We start from the raw sequence: 14,490 nt of genomic DNA, 5'->3' as shown, positions 1-14,490 counted from the left end.
AAAGTGTGATTTGAAATGTTGACGCTAAAAAAACAAACACAATCAAATCTAGAAGCAAAAATATAGTCCAATGGATTGTGGAAATCTAATAAGATTGATATCATATATTAACCAATAATGTCATAAGTCTAATAATGTCATGCATCAAATATATGTCATACATCAAATATAAAATGTCATATATACATCAAATGTATATCGAATATGTCCACTGACATAAAATCCAACATATATGTCCACTAATGCCTATACATGTGTGTCTATACTTATATCTTCTCCTTCCCACGAGGGGAAGGAAAAAAATCCCTAGAGGTCTTCAGTCATTGTGTGGAGGGAGATAATGGGGATGATAGGGTCTTCCTCACACGCTTGCTCATCCTCTTGTTTAGGCTCTTCTCTAAGTGGAGCTGATACAAAGAAAGTAGATATGAATCACTAATTATTATACATTGAAATCAAATATATGTTCACACAAAATTAATTATTTTCTTACCACCTTCAAATAGTCACTCTGTACGTCCACCTAAAAAGCTCACAGATGATCAAGTGTAATAAGACCCTACAAAAATTTCATCAATATAATCACTTATAAATAACATTTGAAATTTCAATACTAACTATTATAAACAACAACTAAAACTAATAAAATTCTTTCATACCTCGATCAATGGCTCTGAACTAGCCATTGCTATAGTAATTCCATGATCAATGGATTGGCGAAGATGAGGAGTCTCAGATGTCAACAACTACATGTCATATAATACAATTTACATGCATGAACCATGAAACAAATATAATCAAATGAATTAAATTAACATGAAACAAATGTACCTCTACGAAGCTCCTATCATACCTAGGCTTAGACTCCCTTGTGAATGTCGATGGTCCAATAGAGAACTAATGCACATGGATAAAAAAAAATTTGTCAATCCTTCATATGATTACTTAATAAATATATGTATTAATTTAAATGATTAAATTGATACATACCTCTCGACTCATCAACGAGATGTAAAATGGGGCAAGGGAATATGTTGTAGGGCCATCAACACTCTTACCCTAAATTTTGAACAATGTCAATACATGCTAATTAATTAGTCATTCACTATACATACAAAATGTGATCAAATTAGTTTATTATAATTGTAATTTACCTATGTGTCAATGCCAAATGTGTCACTCAGGAGCTCATCAGTGACTAGTCCATCATCCATATTATTTCCAATAAGACTACCAAATGTGCATAAGGATCCACATGATGTGCACATGTGACCACGATGCATAGAAGGCTCCTCCTCAACTAATGGACTGGCGCAATCAATGAGGTTCTGCGTCAAAGCATTGATAGTCCCTAGAGTGTTGGTATCTACATGTTCTTTCACAACTAAAAGAATAATCACATGCTCACCCTGTGGCTTGACAATAGGCACCCTAACTACATTAGGGTCACGATGTGCCCTTGGCCTCTCAAATGATGACCCCCACCTCTACCCTAAGATTCTAATATATCAAAATAATTGGGGATCTCTCTAAGGAAAAATTCACAATACAATTCTTTTAAGAAGTACATTGGAACTTCATGATTATTGCAGGGAGGGGCATCAAAGACCATCCACCATCTATCCCAAAAATTATTTCTAATATCATCATGTATGCACCAATGGATGGGGAACCTTTTAGTTATATGTTTAAAGTATTTCTTATAGGTCAGATTGCATAAGGAAATTGGTCTAAAGTCAGCAAAAGTTTTTGGATCCTGATTCTTTGGGATTGAAGAAATATTCATAGTATTGAAATACTTGAGCATAATTTTGGCTTTTCTAGATTCTTCCATGGCAGCTAGGAGATCCCAACCAATAATATCCTAGCAAATCTGATAAAATAAAGTAGAAAAACCATCCAGGCTAGGAGCTTTATTTGGAGGGAATGAGAAAACAACTTTTCAAATTTCTTGAATAGTAAAAGTCCAGCTAGCAACAAAATGTTATCTTGAGGTGATATCATATTTGGGATGGCCTCTAGAAGCTCATTCACTTGTGTTTCAAAAGGTGAAGGAGCTGTATTAGGGGCAAGAAGGTTCTTAAAAAACTTAACCCCTTCTTCTCGAATGAGATTTTCATTTGTAATGGACACCCCTGATTCTGCATCATTAATTTGAAATACTATTTTAGAAGCTCTCTTCTATTTGGCTGAGGCATGAAAGAACTTCGTATTTCTATCTCCTTCTTGAATTTCTCTTGACTTTTGTCTCCAATAAACTTCCTCTCTGCTACATAACTCATCCCATTCTTGTTGTAGCATTTTCTACCTTTCATATGTATCTTCATTCATATCATTCTGAATTATGTTGGTCAAAACATCTTCTAATTGTTGCTTAAATTTTGATTTTTGAATGAAAACATTTTTGAATACTTGTTGGTTCCACCTTCTGATTTAAGACTTAACATGTTTTAATTTCATGGCAAATTGATGCATTCTTGTTCCTACCACATACATTGCTTCCTGCCACCATTTATATATATTAGAGAGAAATTGTGGGTGGTGAAGCCACATCCTTTCAAATTTGAAAGAAGAGTGAAACTGAATCTTTGTAGATTTATCTGAGGGCTTGATATTCAACGAGACTAGGAAATGCTCAGAAGCAGGCAATGAGAGAATATTCGATGATATAACCATGTTCATAAGTTTCCAATCTTGAGATAAGAGAAACCTATCCAAATGGGCAACAATATGTGCAAATCCTGATCTTTTATTTGTCCAAGTAAAAGATCCATTAGACAGACGGATATCCATGAGATTATTGTTATCCACAAAGAAATTGAAATCTTGCAATGTTTTTGGTGGAGGGAATATACCTCCAATTTTTTCCTCTGCAACAAAAGAGCATTAAAGTCACCCCCGAGAATAACATGAAGAGAATCTTAAGCTTGGATGAATTGAGTAATATTAATCCATAATCTAAATTTATCTTGTATTGCAGTAGGACCATATACATTAACCAAAATAAATGAAATGTCAAAAGTAGCTATCTTCATCATTTGCCAATTATTTTCTTGATGGATGAGTTGTCCATTAATTGATTTTGGATTCCATAATACTGCCAACCCACCAGAAGCTCCTACTCCCAGAACATGAACTAAATTTCACTTGTACCATTTGACAATAGTGTTATCAAACATCAGCTGAGAAATTTTAGTTTCTTGTAACATGACTATGTCTGCCTGCATAGAATCAACAACTTGTTTGATCCTGTGCCTTTTGTCAGAGGAATTAATGTCCCTAACATTCCATGAGTTAATAATCATTGTGGACAAGGAGAACTCCTAGTTCTCCTTGTCGATCTTTTAGTTACAACAAAAGTATCATCTAGAGTAGTTTGAATTCCAGCTGCTATTTCGATCTTAGTCTTGGTTCTATTTGGTCGACCCCTTGATTTGGGTGTTTTGATAAGGGGAGTGATTTGTGAAGGGGTTTGCAGTATGGATAAGATATATTGTTGTTCACAGACCCACTCTTCAATACATAATGTTGTCTCTTCAAGAACCTGCAAGGTGGATGTAGAATCAAACTCTAGTTGAGAATCTAACTAAGCATGAGAGATTTGTGGCAACAAGCTATCTACTAACTTCTACACTTGCTGATAAAATAACAAAATACTAAACAATTATTGAATGTCAATTTAAAAATTCAAACATTAAATCCAATAAAATCAATATATTTTATTTAAATTATTTCAAAAGAATATTTTTATAAATACTAAATGTTCACATTAAAAGGTACAATGATTTTCAATATTGATAACATCTAATAATAGATTTGAAAAAACTAATTTAAAATCATAAATGAAACTAAATAAATATGTATTACGATAAATGATAATATATTATACAATATAAAAATTAAAATTATTATATTAAATCAAAATAAAATAATATTTTTCTTATTTTTTAACCTTAACTAACAATACTTTTTATCATTCTCAAATTTCATTGTAAAAAAATCTTTATTTTATTTTTAACATGGTGGTTTTGTATTGTAATCTTGTGCTGACTGACAACTAATGATTAGCTCTTGAGTACATATGATTTAATTTGATTTTGCTAATGGAGGACAAGGGAAGTAATAGATGTGTGGTGCCAATATTCGGCTATTTAGCTGTTGTCCAAATGTAATAGGGTACATACAAGACAATTTGGCCTTTGTTAGTATTTTCACTTCTTTTGCTCGAGTATAGAACTTTAACTAGAATATGGAAGTTGTAATCATCACATGGGCATCGAAAAAAAAAATAGTCAATGGTTTTATCTTTAATATTGCATTTTAGAATTCGTTGCAAATATGTCTAATGTGTAGTCATAGAGTATACAAAAGATGGTAGTTTTTTTTTTGACAATTTTCAAAATAGTTGAATTTCATTCTTGATATATGCAACCTATAGATTTGAGACAAGAGATTTGTTTGTAGGAGGGACCTTGTTTACAGAAGAAAAAAAATGGTCAATGGTTTTATTTTCAATATTGTAGTTTAGAATTCATTGCAGATATGTCTAATGTGTAGCCATAGAGTATACAAAAGATGGTAGTTTTTTTCAGACAACTTTCAAAATAGTTGAATTTCATTCTTGATATATGCAACCTATAGATTTGAGATGAGAGATTTATTTGTAGGAGGGACCTTGTTTATCGGAAAACAAAATGGTCAATGCTTTTATTTTTAATATTGTAGTTTAGAATTCGTTATAGATATGTCTAATGTGTAGCCATAGAGTATACAAAAGATGGTAGTTTTTTAGACAAGTTTCAAAATAGTTGAATTTCATTCTTGATATATGTAACCTATAGATTTGAGATGAGAGATTTTTTTGTAGGAGGGACCTTGTTTACTGTGTGTGCATAAAATTGGTTTGTGAGGAATCATTATATTAGAGAAGTGGAAGAGAATATATATGTGCCAATTCATTTCGATTCATTCTAATGTTCATGGATGTTACTAGTGAATGAAAGATAAAATATTAAATTGTTTATCTAGATTCTATATAAAAACATTACAACCATTAATATATTTATGAATTGGGAAAAGAATTTTTATTTTATTTTTACAAAAAGGCCTGCGCTAGTAGGGTATATGCACTGAGTTGTGGTGCCAAAAAGGTGACAAGGTCCTGGTGCAAACTGCCTCAACTTCGGCACTCGGTCTACACACTCTAGAAAAACTAGGATCGAACACCACTTGATGCAGCGAGAATCCAAAGGTACCCCCACTAGAGGTAATCCAGATCCCTGCAAATAACCACATAGCAAAAACACAACAATAAAGCAAGATTTGATACCAAATCACAATACTTTATTCATAAATATAACTATTTACATGCAATATGCCCGACTATAAGGCCTTCCAGGTTAAGGCCAAATACAACAACAATTACAAAATAGTTTTGCAAGATCCCACAAGATCCAACTCACAATTCTAATCCCAGCTAGTCCAGATCCACACTTTGGTAGAAAACCTCAAGGAAATCTCAACTTGCACTTGCAAGCCCACCAAGTAATCTCTTGGTTTACCAAGCCTCAGCTACTAGCCCTTCAAAATTTACTCCTACACTTCATCGTCTTCTCCAAGCTGGATGATCCTCAATTTACTCCCTAAATGAATATGCCTAAAAGACTCCACAAAACCCCTTACTTATACCCAACTAAGCCATAGGTTAGCCTAGTCCATTACAAATTAAAATAAACCCTTACATTAAATATTTTCATAAGCCACATGTCTGTTACAACACAAATTAAATACCCATACATAAATTAAATGCCAAAAGTCAGTTCACTGACAAGTCAACACCACAAGAACCAAGACCAAACCAAGTGTTAGAGAAACCAATCCAAGCATCAGCCTTCCACTCCAAGCATAACTGAGTTCCTTCACCGGCCAAGCTAACTAGAGCATCACTACAACCCAAACTATGTAGACCAAGTTGAGCCCGCCAGTGCAAACCAAGCCATAGACCATGTCGAGTTCTCTAGAAGCAACCGAGCAACTCAGGTAACACTATAACCAAGATTCACTGAGCTCCCAGTGTGTGCAGAGTTCTCACAAGCATCATCGAGCACCTTTGACGATTGAGTGCCCCAAGCTCCTTCAACAACTGAGCACCCCTTCTTCAAGTGAGCAACACTCCAAATACTATCTAAAGCAACTATCGAGCCTCCTCTTGTGAACTCCAAAGTAGCCACTGAACAAATCCAAAATGCTCCTACATCAGTTGTTAACATGAAATGTGGTCAAATATAATTCATTATGAATACTATAAAACTTTTATCAAACTAAAATAGGTTTTTAACTATAGATATATAATAAAATGAATTTCAAAATTGATATACTACAACTCATCTTGTATTATTAATATTTAAATAACATGCCTCACAATCAAATGTAGTTCACAATTAATTAGAAAACTACTCCACATTCCTAATCAATAAAAGATCTCATTATTGTTTTTAATTCTATTTTCATCCATAGATCACATACATTAATTTAATGAAAACAGAGAAGAAAGCACAATGTTTTCCTACTTTTCATAAGAAAGAGATTTAATATGAAGGAGCACTCTCTTTGTTTTCAATATAATACTAATGATTTGTTACCGAAAAATTGATAACTGTATAAATTAAATATGAAAATAAGAACTAATAAAATATGACAATATAAAAAAAAATAATAGATCAAACAAAGGTAAGAATATGTATGATTAACAATAAATGTAAAAGGAAAAAGCATGGAAAACTAAAATCAACCAAAAATACATACAAATACTACTATATAATTATATTTAGATACAATTCTTCTATAATAAATCTAAAACTACCTAAGAATTGACACACTCTCTATTGCAAAACATAAGTCTGTCGCTTCTTTATTAAGATATTTGTTATAAAATATAACATCAATTTCTAATAAGACTAAAAAACATTAATTTACCTTCCACACATTTTAGACATACCTATTGCACAACTAGGTTAGATGCGCAGTCAAATAAAATTGATATTAAGATGAAACAAAATATTGTTGGCGGTTAATCATCTAGACAGAAGACACAACTAATCTATTAGCTATATGCAAAGAAAAAAATAAAAATAAAGTGAGATTACAATATTGTCCCCACAAACTTTTCCCCAATTTTCCACGAAATTCCACAACTCTAATGTCTTTTCATCACCCACAAAGTAAACAGTCCGAAAGAAGAATAGCTAAATTTTCACCGTTATTGTTTTACTTGATTGACTCTAGACTTATATTTGAGGGCTATAATTAAGTGGGTTAAGATACTGGGAGAAAGCTTTTCTAACCCAACTTTCCTCTCCATTTTCCACACTTTTCTTTTCGCGTGAGAGAAAAAACCTTTTATACCTAACACGATTCTTGACTCTGCAAATAAAAGACAAAAGATTTTAACTTTGAAAGATTCCATAAAATTACGTATTAGTTTTCTAAGCGTGTTTACCTTGTAGAGTTTTGATGATAGATTCAGACTAGTCTTAACCCCAACATCACTAGGGAAACAGTATAATTCCCGAACATAATGTTGTTGTTATTTGTGTTTTTTTTTTGTTTTTGGTTAGGGGCGTAAAGAAAGTCCTTGACCAGCCCATCAAAATTTTCTAAAAATCTTTGTTGATATCTAATGTTTTCATAACAAATACTACCAAACCAAAAACCTTCCCATAACAAGAACAGAGAAACAGCCTAGAAGCACAAAGGCCAAAGAATCGTAGAAAAAGATTAGATTAATATATGACAAGGAAACCATTAAAGCTGTACAACAAACAGTAGGAATCCCTATTTATCCACACACTTCAAACAAGTGTGGAAATAAGCATGACTTTACGGAAGGCCACAATCGTGGAAATTTTGAATGGAGGAGATTTCATCCTACTGTCACTCTGAGCAGAGACACAATTATAAATCAGCTTAGTTTACCATCATTTTCCTCGACAGAGAGAGAGAGATGTTTGAAGGAAGAGTAGACAAGGTGTAGTGCAATCTGCAATGAAGGCTGTGATGATGATGATGTTGTTGTTGTTAGTAATTCTGATGAGAGGAATTCCTTGTTCATCTGAATCATGTCATGTAGATGACAGGAATTCCCTGCTGGATTTGAAAGAGGGCCTCAACTTCACTTCCTCTTTCAACACTCTGCAATCGTGGAAGGGATTTAACTGCTGCGAATGGGAGGGAGTGACATGCCACCCAATCACTGCCCACGTCATCTCCCTGGATCTCAGCCCTCAGTCCCTTCATGCCTCATGGATTACTGATGTCAATTCCCCCTGGCCATTCATGTCATGGACAGAACTTCGTGGAGGACTATTCCAACTGCGGCATCTCCAGCGCTTGAACTTGAGTGAGAGTGGCTTCTTCCCTTCTCTTGCAATCCCTTCACAGTTTTCCAAGCTCAGCAACTTGAGGTATTTAAGCTTGTATGGCTCTAACTTTGTTGGTCAAATTCCAAAAGAGATCGCCAACCTCTATAACTTAACATATCTTGATCTGTATTGGAATTATTTGAATGGTACAATTCCTACATTTTTGGGTGACCTTTCCAAACTCAAATACCTTGATCTCTCTCAGAATTCTTTAAGTGACACCATTCCAATATTTTTGGGTAAGTTGTCAAAGCTCACATATCTTAAGTTGAGTTCTAATTCCTTGAATGGTACAATTCCAACATTTCTAGGAAATCTATCAAAGCTCACACACCTTGATATCTCTCAGAATTCTTTGAGTGGCACCATTCCATCATCTATGTGTGAGCTTTCAGAGCTCAGATATCTTGAGCTGAGTTCTAATTCTTTGAATGGTACAATTCCTACATTTCTAGGAAATCTATCAAAGCTCACACACCTTGATCTCTCTCAGAACTCTTTGAGTGGCACAATTCCATCATCTATGTGTAAGCTTTCAGAGCTCACATTTCTTGGGCTGAGTTCTAATTATTTGAATGGTACAATCCCTCCAAAATTGGGCAACCTTTCCAAACTCATACATCTTACTTTGGGAGATTCCTTGAGTGGCATCATCCCAACATCTTTGGGTCAGTTATTAGAACTTACATATCTTGAGTTGAGTTTTAACTCTTTGAATGAGACAATCCCACCCTTCTTAGGTAACCTTTCGAAACTGGGACATCTTGTCCTATATGGAGGCTCTCACAGTGGTACCATCTCAGCATTTTTGGGTAAGCTATCAAAGCTCACATATCTTGACCTAAGTTCCAATTCTTTAAGTGGCCATATTCCAACATTTTTGGGTAAGCTATCAAAGCTCACATATCTTGACTTAAGTTACAACTCTTTAAGTGGCCACATCCCAGCATTTTTAGGTAAGCTATCAAAGCTTGCATATCTTTCCCTGAGATATAACTCTTTGAATGGCACAATCCCAACCTTCTTAGGTGAGCTCACCAAATTAAGGACACTTGATCTTACACACAACCAACTAAATGGAACTTTGACACTTTCTCTTTTTGATAAAATGCATAATTTTCAAGAGTTATCTCTTTCTAGGAATATGCTGACCATAAAAGTGAATGCCACTTATATTCCTAACTTTCAACTTCAATACATGGATTTGGGATCTTGTAATATGCAAGGAGATTTTCCAGCTTTTATTTCAACTCAATACTTCTTATGCGTACTAGATTTGTCTGAGAACTCTCTTAGTGGAAGTATTCCTGATTGGCTATGGGATTCTAGGGACCTTTATTATCTTAACCTCTCTTCTAATCAATTTGTAGGTAATTTACCCCTTAAGTTGCTTGGATTTGAGCATACTGATTTTGAAGGCTCAACTATTGATTTGCATAATAATAAGTTGTAGGGAAATATTCCCCTTCCTCTACAAAATGTGAACTTCTTGGATCTTTCAGAGAATCTATTTCATGGACCCATCCCAACAAGAATTGGTAAAATTGGACAAAATCTACAATTTTTGTCAGTAGCAAAAAACAATTTGGCTGGTGTCATTCCACATTCTATCTGCAAGTCAAATAATTTAGAAGTTTTGGATTTGTCACATAACATGCTTAGAGGTAACATTCCCTCAAGTTTGTACCAATGCTCCATGTTGTCCATGCTTAATCTGGAAAAGAATGATCTTAAGGGCACAATTCCAAATATTTTTGGAAACATGACTCATCTTGAAACATTGAAATTGGGTTTCAATAGACTAAACGGGGACATCCCATCATTCCTTAGAAATTGTACCTCTTTGGAAATCTTAGACTTGAGGAACAACAATATGCATGGGGGTATTTCTACATGGATTGAAAGCTTGCAAAGGCTTTGCATCCTGATATTGAAATCAAATAGATTTGTCAGCCAGATACCCTCAGAATTATCAAAACTACAAAGTCTTCAAATATTAGATTTGTGAAGCAACAAATTTTCAGGCATTGTTCCAAGTGGCTTTATGAACTTGACTACAATGGCAAATCAGACAGAAAACACAGAAACTCTTGAATTGATAGGTGGTGGTATCATTTACATAGATAGTATAATCATCAAAAACAAAGGACAAGACATGGAGTATGTGAGATTATTGACATTAGTAAAATGTCTCGATCTATCAGACAACAATTTAAAAGGCAAAATACCTTGGGATATTCAATCCCTCAAAGGATTGATAACTCTCAATGTTTCACGGAATCATTTCAGTGGCGAGATTCCAAAATCTTTGGGAAGCATGGTACGGCTAGAATCACTTGACCTGTCTAGAAATGAATTTGTTGGGATGTTTCCTGTTGAGCTGATGCATCTTACATATTTGAGCCACTTTGATGTCTCTCATAATAACCTATCAGGAGTGTTACCACAAGGAGGACAAATGATGACATTTAATGCTTCATCATTTTCCAACAAGTTAGATCTATGTGGCCTACAAATCAATGTGTCATGTTCAAGAAATCATCCTGTTTCTTCCATTGATGATGATGAAGAAAATGAAGAAATGTTGCAAGAAGATATGTGGCGGGATGTGGGAATGGGAATGGGCAATGCACTTGGATTTTCAGGTGTAATTTGGATGTTGTGTTTTAGTGAATCTTGCAGAGCAAAATGTTTCAGAGTAATGGATGAAACTATTGACTACCTTTTCCAAGCATTCAGAAAAAGATTTTACAATACAATATAATGATTATATCTTTCGATCTTGATCTCCTTTATGTTTGTATATTCAACATGAAGACAAAGTAAGTTTAATTCACAAATTTTATTTGTGCTGTTAATGATTTTCCAAGTAAATCACATATTTTCTTTATATTGAAAATGCTTTTGTAGAGTTGCTTAAAACCACATTGTACAACTATAATAAACGTAATCTTATGTGTATTATGTCAGGTTCCAATTGCAAGTCTACAATATTATGTTCGATATCTAGATCAGGCACCATCATTCACAAATGGAGCATGTTTTGTTCCTCAATAAATGCAATTTCCTCTTGCTGAAAATAGAAATTTACACAACAAATTCCTTCATATCTTTCTACCATCATTAGTTCTGTAACTGTCAAGTTTCAGAATTACACAGGTACGGAGAACAAACTCAATTCTCATTTTTCATTGCTTTTCTCCACTACAATCTTTGCTCTACATAATGAATGCTAGAATGGACTTGCAAACATTCACCGTACAAAAGGTTATCATACAATTTCAAAGATTTGACAAACATTATTACTAGTTCTGACCTGTTCTGTTCATTCAATAAATAATGTCTTTGAGATTTTTATTTTTTAACTTTTTTATTAAAGCATTCAATTTGAAACAATTATATCTCTCCTTGATGTTGCATGATTAATTGCAGGACAATGAGCAGAATGGAAGAAATAATTGACTCATCCACTTCAGGGAGCGCTGCAGTTCAACCAGAGGTGTTTTTAATTTGAGTGACAGATGAAGTTTGATATGATTTCAGTGTGCAGGTTATCCATTCAAATTTCTCAATTTCTTAGCAAATTTTAAGTGGAGCTTAGGAGAATCATCTATTCAAATTTTAAGCAACAGCCGCTCTACCAGAAACACATGATACTCACTTTGCATTGGATAATTACTTATTGTGGTTTTGGTTAACAAGAAATTTGCATGAGTCTTATTTATTCTATAACAGTTAAAGGCATTTATTCAAGGTTAAAACTGTTAAAAGGGATTTCTAGGGATGTGCAACGAAGGCAGTTTATAATTGACCATTTAGTTCAAAGTTTACGAGGCATGAATCAGAGAAAAAGTATTTCCTTTCTATATTATCATTCGATTGTTAGGAATTCAAATGAGGTTGTCTTCGAAGTGGAAAATATGCTTGAAGTCGAATAGAGTTTAAAGAAATAATTATTTTATGAATAGTCTTTTTTATTAATTAAACTATTAAAGTTAAAGTTACATATTTTGTGGACAATTGTAGCATCTCTGATTTGTTGCCAGTGTATTGTATTTTCTACGTTGTAAATATTTGATATCTTAAATTGGCAGATTTTGCTGAAAAGTTAAAAGCAGGTCATTGCTGAATGTTTAACATTGTGTTGCAAAGAAAGCAGTTTTTGTGGGGAAAGTACAAAATTAATTTCAGAGCCGATTTGAATGGTAATAAGAATAATTTCAATTTTTATATCAAGCCTCAATATGTTTCCGATATTAGATAGTGCTATCCCTAATAAAGTGCTAATTATTATCTGGTTAACATTAGAGAATGAGTAGCAGAAAGTACAGCAGATAGAAAGATTGTTGAGAACAAGAGGAAGGATATTCGCTCCATTGTCTTCAATTACTTAGGTGGGGTAATTGGTCACATAGAGCATATGGAAGGTGCAGACATCTTCTCTTCACAGTAACAATTTGGAATACAATTCGTGGCATTTTCAGTGCTGATTTCGATGGTAAGAATAATTCCTCTTTTTATTTCAAGCATCAAGATGTTCAAACAATAGGCTAATGCTAATGCTAATTATTGTTCGGTTGGCCATACAGAATTAACAACAGAAAGTGATGCTAATGCTGTTCGAAAGATTGTTCATAACAAAAGGAACGACATTGTTCTCATTCTCTTCAAATTTTTGCCTGCGATAGAAACTGTATTAGAGCATATGAAAGGGAAAGAGACACTTCTCTTCACAACACCAATCTGGAATGCAGGTGAAAAAAGCTTGAATTCCACCAACTGTTCTTGTACAGAGCTTGGGATTTCAGATTTTCATTGAACAAAGATCAAAATACATTACTAAAGATTTTGTCTTGAAATTAAATGAAACGGCAAACTCAAGGAAAGGAAAAGAGTAGCTCTTATAAATTTAGTGTCAGTGGATGTCTTGATATGCCCAAGAACACAATACATTGTTTCCAATCACAAGTGGACCGACGTATTCTTTATGGTTCAAGCATCTCCAAGGCAACTGAGGCATAGTTCACAATTCTGGTATTGTTTTTAACATGTTCAAAATTTTGATGATTATATTCTATTGAAAAATTTAAAACTACGGATATTCAATTTAGGGTTTTCTTAACTAACATAACCATTGTGGCAACACAAGATCTAATATCAGCTCATTCGTATTATTTGAATTGGTTTCCGTAACATTCTTGAATGTATACACAGCCATACCTGGAGAAAACAGATTGTAGAGTGCCGAAGAGCAATCTTATATTTGAATCCGTTGGTTTCCCGACACTTTCTCACATGAGGGAAGATTGTTTAAACCTTCTGAACCAATAAAGCTTAAGAACAGTAAGCCGAAGAGAATTTGCTTTATTTTCATTGTAACAATTTCAACATTTCTTTACTTTTGATGATCCTTACATTTTCCATATTTGATTGGCATTGGGCTGCAGGTATTGCCTTATTTATGAGATTTCCATCCCTACTGTGTTGAGGATAGCAACCCCAAGAATCTGTTGTACAAGGAAGATTTCCCACATTTTCCTTCCCAAGCGGGACAATTCCTTTTGCTCCTTGAAATAAACAGAGCAGCATTGATTGATGTTTGCTTGGTTAAGCTCATATTGTATTTTCATTATTTGTCAGTCACATCCTCCGTTTGGCTTTTAGTCTCTTCAAATAGTAGCAGAAACCAATGTTGGCTAATTTATTGTAATTCTGTTTATTGAATTATGTATATAACTTGTCACTTCAATAAACATGTTTTGTTTAGGTGGTTCTGTATTGCAAATCTATTATGTGATTATGATAAATGATGGTTTTGATGATTAAGCCGATAGCCTTATTCCTAGGAGAGTTCTGGTCGGAATGTTGTGACATGCCGGAATTCTGGGATGCCGGAGAGAAGAAAATCTGTCAGAAAATGTGAAAAAGCGGTTGGTGACATGTCCAGTGTTTGCATTGACGTTGACGTTTCTTATCAACATCCTCCTCTATCCGTGCCTTTGCCAGTATTTTCACTTCTTCTGCTGGAGTACGGAACTTTAACTGGAATACAGAAGTTGTAATCATTGCT

The 14,490-nt window shown here is 34.0% G+C and overlaps 1 pseudogene across 1 annotated transcript; it reads left to right on the top strand.

The window, feature by feature from the left end:
* The first annotated feature begins 8,037 nt into the window (after window positions 1-8,037).
* Window positions 8,038-14,186, top strand: LOC149564546 (uncharacterized; annotated as a pseudogene). Its single transcript, XR_016361850.1, has 7 exons — window positions 8,038-11,242; window positions 11,391-11,579; window positions 11,853-11,919; window positions 12,515-12,625; window positions 12,729-12,918; window positions 13,010-13,763; window positions 13,868-14,186. The product of XR_016361850.1 is annotated as an uncharacterized LOC149564546 (transcript).
* The last annotated feature ends 304 nt before the right edge of the window (window positions 14,187-14,490 follow it).

This window comes from Cupressus sempervirens, chromosome 3 (assembly GCF_028749045.1).
Source record: "Cupressus sempervirens isolate cs-2001-9-10 chromosome 3, ASM2874904v1, whole genome shotgun sequence".
In the NCBI taxonomy this organism is placed as follows: Eukaryota; Viridiplantae; Streptophyta; class Pinopsida; order Cupressales; family Cupressaceae; genus Cupressus; species Cupressus sempervirens.
Note: the sequence above shows the minus strand (reverse complement) of the source record. Positions and strands in the feature narration are given on the sequence as shown.